This window comes from Podarcis liolepis (genome assembly GCF_965112155.1).
Source record: "Podarcis liolepis genome assembly, chromosome: 3".
NCBI classification, from domain to species: domain Eukaryota; kingdom Metazoa; phylum Chordata; class Lepidosauria; order Squamata; family Lacertidae; genus Podarcis; species Podarcis liolepis.
Genome location: NC_139557.1, coordinates 120,607,201 through 120,616,793, shown reverse-complemented (window position 1 = coordinate 120,616,793; position 9,593 = coordinate 120,607,201). Strand labels below are relative to the sequence as shown.

The 9,593-nt window shown below is 48.0% G+C and overlaps 1 long non-coding RNA gene across 1 annotated transcript; it reads right to left on the bottom strand.

The window, feature by feature from the left end:
- Window positions 1-3,495: 3,495 nt before the first annotated feature.
- Window positions 3,496-8,379, bottom strand: LOC310702915. Its single transcript, XR_014523786.1, has 2 exons — window positions 7,170-8,379; window positions 3,496-6,850 (listed from the first exon to the last, which is right to left on the bottom strand). It is a non-coding gene; the product is annotated as an uncharacterized lncRNA (long non-coding RNA).
- Window positions 8,380-9,593: the final 1,214 nt, after the last annotated feature.

The window sequence follows — 9,593 nt, the reverse complement described above, 5'->3', positions numbered from 1 at the left end:
AATAAGCCTGGTTGTAGTTGTTTCTCACATAAACATGGTAAAATAGTGCAAATAGATAAAGGGAAATTAAATGGGCAAATGAAAAAGGGACACATTAGCTGATGCCTTGGATGGCTAATCAAATGCTTAGCGAGATCGTATATTGCTTGCAATTAAATCCGAAAGCACAAAGGCGTTTCCGCACTCTGGGATGCAACGTTAGGTGAAGTCTTATAGATAACCACAATATAAAGACGTTATAGAAGCACCCCCAAAATGTGCTTGTGTGCATTGTGTGGCTGGTAATAAAGATGATGGAAGCTCGCATTATGGTGGTGGTAGAGGTAGCCAATGCCTCTCTGTTATGCCTTCTCAATAATGCTCATTTCAGCCGTTGGAAATTGTTGAGCATCCTTGGAGTGAAGGGGTGGGGTGGGAGGGAACACCCTCCTCTACTTTCTCCATTAGAGATAATGTGTAATTTGCTGGAAAAACAAGCTATATGGCCATTAGTATGTCAGGAGGGAAAAAAATGTTAACATAAATTTGTCAACATGCTTAAATTGGCCAAAGGAATAAAAGACAGAACACCCTGGTTCCATGTGTTGGCAATGACTTCTGCACAACCTTTTCTTCCTTATCACAATGAATAAATGTCGAATGGAGCCAGTAGGACACAGGAGCAGAGGGCTCGGCCTTAATGAAAATTCAGTGGATTTAGTTTGGTTTTCCATCTTCCCACCTCGATGACGGATGTTTGTCCCAACACGTGAATAGCAACCGGCCATCTTCATGGGGGTTTGGTTTAATAAATTAATGGCTACAGTTCCCAAGCGCAAGTCCTATAGTGCACAAGGGTGCTTTGTAAAAAGACATAGTGGCTAAATTTGCTTCTTCTCGTCCCCACCCAATCTTTGCATCTGTTAAGACTGTAGGCAGGGACTGATTTGTTTTCTTCATTTTCCAACACCTTGAACAATTTATCGGAACACAGGAAGCATTATGTCAGATCTTGATTGGCAGATGCTCTACAGAATTCTCTCCCGGACCTTCTCTATGCAAGACAGATCGGAGCAGAGGAAGCAACCTTGTACTGAAGCCAGACCATTGGCATAGCTAGAATAAGGTTACCAGATTTTTTTCAATGAATCCAGTGACGCGTTGATTAATTAATTACTACATGTTCGGGACGTTGATGTTGCAGCGATGGTGGTGGCAGAGGGGCGGCCACTGCCTTATATAATAATAATAATAATAATAATAATAATAATAATAATAATAATAATAATAATTTGTTATTTATACCCCGCCCATCTGGCTGAGTTTCCCCAGCCACTCTGGACGGCTCCCAATCAGTGTTAAAAACAGTACAGCGTTACATATTAAAAACTTCCCTGAACAGGGCTGCCTTCAGATGTCTTCTGAATGTCAGGTAATTATTTATCTCTTTCACATATGATGGGAGGGCGTTCCACAGGGCAGGCGCCACTACCGAGAAGGTCCTCTGCCTGGTTCCCTGTAGCTTTGCTTTGCAATGAGGGAACCGCCAGAAGGCCCTTGGAGCTGGACCTCAGTGTCCGGGCTGAACGATGGGGGTGGAGACGCTCCTTCAGGTATACAGGACTGAGGCCATTTAGGGCTTTAAAGGTCAGCACCAACACGGAAACGTACTGGGAGCCACTGCCTTGACCTCAACCACCACATTTCCCCTTCCTCTGAGGCGTCTATCTCCTTTCTTCATGAGCCTGGGCAGCCCCTGAGTTGTTGGTTCTTTGGTGGTGGTGGGGAAGTGGTGTGCGGTAGGTCAGGCATGGAAGGTGGTGGAGGGCTGTGAGTGGCAGCGGCAGCAAGGCTCGGGCAGCGCGATGCCTGCCTTCTCATTGGAGCAGCCCCAATCCCATTCCTACTTGCGTGCAAGCAGGAGGGGGTGGGGATCCGTCAGCTGGGAAGGGAGGCTTCACACTGCCTTTCGGAGCAGCCCCATCCTAACTCCTACTTGTGTGCAAGCAGGAGGGGGCAGGAATCTCTCCGGCAGCGTGATGCCTCCCTTCCCATCGGAGCAGCCCCAATCCCATTCCTACTTGTGTGCAAGCAGGAGGGGGAAGGGATCCCTTAGCTGGGAAGGGAGGCTTCCCGTTGCCTAACTGAGAGATCCCCGCCCCCTCCTGCTTGCATGTAAGCTCCGATAGGCAGCATGAAGCCTCCCTTCACACTTAGTTGCTGGGGTCAGGGAAGGTGGAGGCAGCCCGGAAGCTGCAACTTAGAGCCCCTGCACCACCATCACATGGGGACTTCCGAGCAGCTCCTGAAGCCAGCCAGAGCCAACTGCTCCGGGCTGCTGAGACTGCCGCTGCTGCGTTTCCCGGGGACATTAGATGAAATCCAGGGACATTCTGGGGATGGAATTTGTCCTGGGACTTTTTTGCAAATCCGGGGACTGTCCCCGGGAAAGGGGACATCTGGTATCCCTAAGCTAGAACATCAGAATGTTGGAAGAGTCTGGGCACAAGATGTGGGACATAATATCCAGATGGAGGATTGGGGAAAATTATGGAAGAATGAGATGAAGTTCACAGCATGTGTGGCGATTAAAGAAAATTATACGAAAATGATGTATAGATGGTATCTAATCCCAGTTACCGTATTTTTCGCCCTATAGGACGCACTTTCCCCCCTCCAAAAATGAAGGGGAAATGTGTGTGCGTCCTATGGGGCGAATGCAGGCTTTCGCTGAAGCCTGGAGAGTGAGAGGGGTCGGTGCGCACGACCCCTCTTGCTCTCCAGGCTTCAGGAAGCTATCCCCCCAGCCCGGCAAGCTCCCAGAGCGATGCCAAAGCTGTGCACAGCTTCGCCATCGCTCTGGGACCCGTTCTGGGGGCTGGGATCGGGGGAAGCTCCAGCATCCCCCGCCCGCAGCCTCACAAGCTCCGAGAGCGATGGCGAACGTGCGTGCACCTTCACCAGCGCTCTCCAACCCGCTCTGGGGGCGGGGGAAGCTCGGGCTTCCCCCACCCCCAGCCCTGCAAGCTCCGGGAGCCACTCTGGCTCCCGTTCTGGGGGCTGGGGTTGGGGGAAAATAATTTCCCCCCCTTTATCCCCCCCCCAAATCTAGGTGTGTCCTATGGGCCGGTGCGTCCTATAGGGCGAAAAATACGGTAAATTAGCAAAAATGCATAAAACTAAGGAAAGCAATTATTGGAAATGCAAAACAATTGAAGGGACATTTTTTCATATGTGGTGGGATTGTAAAATTATAAAGAAATATTGGGAAATGATTTATAATGAAATGAAGATGTTAAAAACAACCAGAAACTTTTCTTTTAGGCATTATAGGAGTGGATTTACCAAAATCACAAAAGAATTTATTTATGTATGCAACTACAGCCGCACGGACATTATTAGCACATTGGAAAGAAGACTGTGTCCCAGCTAAAGAAGACTGGTAAGTTAAATTAATGGAATATGCCGAAATGGCAAAATTGACAATGGAACTAAGAGGAAAAAGACGACAACGAATTTAAGGAAGGTTGGAAGGACTTTATTGCATATATAAAGAAGCATTGTACACAAGTTAATACATTAGCAGGGTTTTAAAATTACCGTACTTGTAATTTTGTTATGAATGGATCATAGGTAATACAAATGAGTTTAAACTTAGCAATGGACATGCGGTACATTGATAAATAATGGAACCAAGGAAGGAACTAGAGGGAAGTCAATCTGTTCTATTTTTGTATTGTTGTTTTTATTTTTGTTATCCTTGGAAAATTAATAAAATATTATTATAAAAAAAGAATATTGGAAGAGTCCAGCTGGATCAAGCCAAAGGCCCATCTAGTTCATCATCCTATTCTTGTTATGGCCACCCAGACGTCTATGGGAAGCCCGCATGCAGGACTTGAATGCAGCAACAACTCTCCTCTCTTAGGACCCCCAGCAAATGATCTTCAGAGGCATACTGCCTCTGACGATGGAGGCAGAATATGCTCATTGTCACTAGCAGCCATCGATATTTTGGGCTATAGCTTTTAGGTAGTCTTGGAGGAGACCCTTGAGAGTCCCATGGACTGCAAGAAGATCAAACCTATCCATTCTGAAGGAAATCAGCCCTGAGTGCTCACTGGAAGGACAGATCCTGAAGCTGAGGCTCCAAGACTTTGGCCACCTCATGAGAAGAGAAGACTCCCTGGAAAAGACCCTGATGTTGGGAAAGATGGAGGGCACAAGGAGAAGGGGATGACAGAGGACGAGATGGTTGCAGAGTGTTCTCGAAGCTACCAGCATGAGTTTGACCCAACTGTGGGAGGCAGTGGAAGACAGGAGTGCCTGGCGTGCTCTGGTCCAGGGGGTCACGAAGAGTCGGACACGACTAAACAACCCTCTTTTAAAGCCATCCTTTTTTCTGGTCTGTCCTGAATTATCAAATATTCAGCTTCAATGGATGTACTTAAATGACCTTGATAACGGAAATATGGAAATTCCATTTGGGATTCCCATCTGCCCAGCTGGGCTCTTCTATGCTCTGCTATGGGGTGGAGAACCCCAAGCTCTCCAGGACTCTCTACCTGTGCTGCAGAACTTTCATTAGGCAATACTGGCTCACCTTTGCAGCTGAATTTTTTCTGCCTGGATGGAATGAGTCTTTGAACTCTGACGATGACCATTTGTTTTCTAGGAGGGCAGGGGTTTGTGTGTGCAGAAACCAGCCTAAATTTACATCTGTTGCTCTGCCCACTGCTGGCATGTTTTCCTAAGAAAGCTTCCCAGAAGGGAATGCAGCCCTTGGACTGGAGAAAGTTCCTACCTGTTTTGAGCACGGATCTGATTCTCCCTTTCATGAGTGCTTCTGTACTGAAATCACCTTGGAGTTGATGTTGCAAGGGCAGCTTGGTGCAGCGTGCTTAAAATCCGAGAGAGGCAATTTGCCTCCCATGCCAATTCACTCAGTTATGAAAACCTAGCACTCAGAATCTTGAAGTCATGAATGGTGGGAACAAGGAAGAAGAGCCCAGCAAAGGGTGTAGCCGTGACTGGGACACACTGGGGCAAGATGGGGGTGATTGGTGTGGAAAGTACATGTAGGGCAGTGGAGAATGGTGAGGGGATGGGGGACAGTGTACGGGGAACCAGAGCAGCAGGACCCATCTCCAGAGGGGCCCGGGTCTCCCTGAACATGGCGGACCCCGAGGCCTAAGGAGAAGCAGAAGGGACGCTCTAGGAGGTTGAAGCAGCCAAGGGCTCACAGCCCAGCTCAGTAGCTGGCCAGGTGAGGCTTGCTAGCTCTGGGAGGTGTCTGATTCCCCAGGTGGAGTAGGCTCAGGACAGGTGAGAGTCACATTCCTTGTCAAGCCCAGATGCTGCAACCAGTATGCAAGGTATAAAAGGGAAGCAGAGCGGAGGTGCTGTGTCTGCTCAACTCCCCACAATGGTTGGATCATGGCTTGAATAATAATAATAATAATAATAATAATAATAATAATAATAATAATAATAATAATAATAATTTATATGCCGCCCTCCCCCGCCAAAGCCGGGCTCAGGGCGGGTAACAACAGCAAAGTGATACAGCAGTCTAAAATCAATTCAATCTAAAATCAGTTCAAAATCAAATTAATGGCGACCATTGGGCCAGAGTTCTGTGAAGTTTATCAAAGGAGGGGGTCAGACTGTGCCCTGGCCAAAGGCCTGGTGGAACAGCTCTGTCTTACAGACCCTGCGGGAAGATGTCAAGTCCCAGAGCTGTAGTCTCTTGTGACAGAGCGTTCCACCAGATCGGGGCCACAGCCGAAAAAGCCCTGGCTCAGGTTGAGGCCAGCCTAACCTCCCTGTGGCCCAGGACCTCCAAGATGTTTTCGTTTGAAGACCCTAAGGTCCTCTGTGGGACATACCACGAGATGCTCTTTGGGACTGTTCATGTGTGGGACTGACCTATAGGTGTCCTGATCGGATCGGATACAGAGGCAGGAACCTGGCCTGACTGGACTTTGGACTTGTTGGACTGCTGGACAGCATCTGCCATGGAATCATTTACACCTGTGGGACTCGCCGCCTGGTACCCTGTGGTTCAGGGCACTAGCCAGTGGATGATTCCTCCTGGATGGAGCTAGTTCTGCCCTCTGGCATTTTTATTCTTTTCTTGGGACGTGCCCTGTTGTTCTCAATCTTTGGGACCAACACTTGCATTAACAAGAGTCACTAGGAGCGTTCAGCTGCCGGCATAGCTCCCTGATGGTGTAGTTACACTGTAAATCCACCAGGTGGCTTGAGGGAATCTGTTGCAAAAACCAAAAATTCCTGACGAAGGAGAAGACCCCCCCCCCCGCCCCACCCAAGGAGATGATCTATTTGGTAACGTTCAGAACTCTGAAAGTACGGTGTCACGCACACTAACAACCTACACGATGCATGTCGTTATGCCTACACCTTTCTTCATAATCTGCCTGTGAGCATCTTAGGCCACATTAAGAAATCCATACTGTGTTAAACAAATGCACACCTGCAGCTAACTCTCACGGAGCCCCTCTTCAGCCCGTGTAACACTGGTGCTGCGGAAAAGATTGAGACGTAAGCATTTGCAAAAAGCTGGGGGCCCAGTTCGCGTTTTACGTGACATGCAGTGCCTGCTCGCTCACGTGCGGTTGCAGCAGCAGCAGCAGCAACCGTAAAGCTGGGACGCATTTTGTGAACAAATGTCAGACAGCTCCGCCTAATTGTACGGTGCCTAAGTGTTACCCTAGGTTTATTAAGCTGCTGATTTTATTTCGTTTTGAGTTTGTTTATGTTTCGTAACAAATCATGCTTCCCCAAATGTTATGTATTTTGATGGCAAGCTACATGTTTATCGCAAGCCGCTTTAGGCATACAGTGGTGCCTCGCAAGACGAAAAGAATCCGTTCTGTGATTCTCTTCGTCTAGCGGTTTTTTCGTCTTGCAAAGCAAGCCCATTGAAGGATTAGCGCTATTAGCGGCTTATCTGCTGATTGGATCAGCTGATAAGCAGCTTAGCGGCTTAGAAAAAGGGGGGGGGAGGGAAAAAACCAGCAGGAACTCGCAAGACATTGTCGTCTTGCGAAGCAAGCCCATAGGAAATTCGTTTTGCGAAGCACCTCCAAAACGGAAAACTCTTTCGTCTAGCGAGTTTTCCGTCTTGCGAGGCATTCGTCTTGCGGGGCACCACTGTATAAATAAACTGAATGGAAACCTTCAACTTATAATTTTAAGACGCTGAAAATCTAACGGAGCTGCATACGATGATGTGGGCCCTGCTCCATAACAGCTTATGTCATAATAAATGTTAAGTCTTTAAGGCAGGGGTCAGCAACCTTTTTCAGCTGTGGGCCAGTCCACTGTCCTTCAGACCATGCGGTGGGCCGGACTATATTTTGAAAAAAAATATAAATGAACAAATTCCTATGCCCCACAAATAACCCAGAGATGCATTTTAAATAAAAGCAAACATTCTACTCATGTAAAAACACGCTGATTCCCAGACTATCCGCAGGCCGGATTTAGAAGGCCTTAAGTTTGCCTACCCATGCTTTCTGGTACCAGAAGACTTTGTTGTGTCTTTAAGATCCTTTATTTATTTATTAATAAATAAAACCAGCTGTTATTGTAGTTAAGAGGAGATCCCCAAGGTTTGTTTAGGGTGCTTGTGTACCACTCTTCTAGCGAAGACAGACACACAGTGGTTTACATTTTATCACATTAATAAGCATCAATAAATAAGCATCAGTCCCAGCCAGCCTGGCCCAGTTAGGGGTGATGGGAGCTGAGAGTCAGCAACTATTTGAGGGGGCATAGATTCTCCAGTCCTGCTCGGGGCACCAGTGGTGCAGAGTGCCTTCCATCAGCTTCTGCTGATGGCTCAGCTGCGCCCCTATCTGGACGGGGACAGCTTAACTGATGTCCATGCTCTGGTAACTTATGCTATAGAGCACTGCAATGCATTATTCATGGTGCTGCCCCCCAAGACGGTTTAGGAACTTCAGCTGGTGCAGGATTTGGCGGCCACGTTGCTCGCTGGGGCACGGCGGTCTGAGCATGTATAGTCCAACCTCGGTTGCGACATGTAATCTGTTCCAGAAGCCCATTCGCCTTCCGAAATATTTGACAACCAAGGTGCAGCTTCGATTGGTTGCAGGAGCTTCCTGCACTCAAGTGGAAGCTGCGTCAGATGTTCAGCTTCCGAAAAATGTTTGAAAACCGGAGCATTTACTTCCGGGTTTTCGGCGTTTGGAAGCTGAAGAGTACTTCAGGACAGGGGCTTATTTTTCAAGGGGAAGACAGCCAGAACCATCACTGAAACTGCCTATAACTTCAGGAACCTGTGTGCCTTATGTCGTTTCCCTTCCTCCTCCCTTCCATTCCTTTTTTTCCTCATGTGCCATGTATTTTTATTATTACAGTGGTGCCCCGCAAGACGAATGCCTCGCAAGACGAAAAACTCGCTAGACGAAAGAGTTTTCTGTTTTTTTGAGTCGTTCCGCAAGACGAATTTCCCTATGGGCTTGCTTCGCAAGACGAAACGTCTTGCGAGTTTGTTTCCTTTTTCTTAAAGCCGCTAATAGCCGTGCTTCGCAAGACGAAAAAACCGCAAGACGAAGAGACTCGCAGAACGGATTAATTTCGTCTTGCGAGGCGCCACTGTATTATTATTGTTAGCCCTCTATGGACATGTTTTCTGTAAGCCGACTTGAATGGTGTTTTTGGCCGAAAAGGGTAGGGTATAAATGCTGTAAGTCAATAGAATGATAGAACTGTAGAGCTGGAAGGGACCCCATGGCCATCTAGTACTGCAATGCAGGAAGCTCAACAAGATGATACATGACAATGGCCATACAACCTCTACTTGAAAACCTCCATGGAACAGGAGTCCACCTCCTCTTATGGGATTCATTCCACTGTTGAAGAGCTCATACCATCAGAAAGTTCTTCCTGATGTCTTATCTTTCCTGATTTTCACTGCCTTTTTTATCAGCTGCACAATAAACAGAAATATCACAGCACTTCCCATCACTTCATTGCCATGCTAGGGTGAGCTGTGCCCTTTGCGTTTCTGCCTCTCATTTCACTGAGGTACGAAACCTTCTTTGGGGGAAAAGTCGACCCCTGACAAAAATGTTCTCAGGCAGTCCATTCCCAAGAGTCAGGCACCCATTTAGCGCATCATCTACTATGTGGGTGGCACTGTGGTCTAAACCACAGAGCCTTTGGGCTTGCTGATCAAAAGGTCGGCAGTTCGAACCTGCACAATGGGGTGAGCTCCCGTTGCTCTGTCCCAGCTCCTGCCAACCTAGCAGTTCGAAAGCACGCCAGTGCAAGTAGATAAATAGGTACCACTCCGGCGGGAAGGTAAATGGCGTTTCTGTGTGCTCTGGCTTCCATCACGGTGTTCGGTTGCACCAGAAGCAGGTTTAGTCCTGCTGGCCAAGTGACCCAGAAAGATTTCTGTGGACAAACGCCGCCTCCCTCAGCCTGAAAGCGAGACAAGCGCCGCAACCTCATAGTGGTACCTTGGGATGTGAATGGGATCCGCTCCAGAGCCCCGTTCGCATCCTGAACGCAACATAAGCCGCGACGGCGCGCCTGCGGGTTGCGTTTCGCTGCTTCTG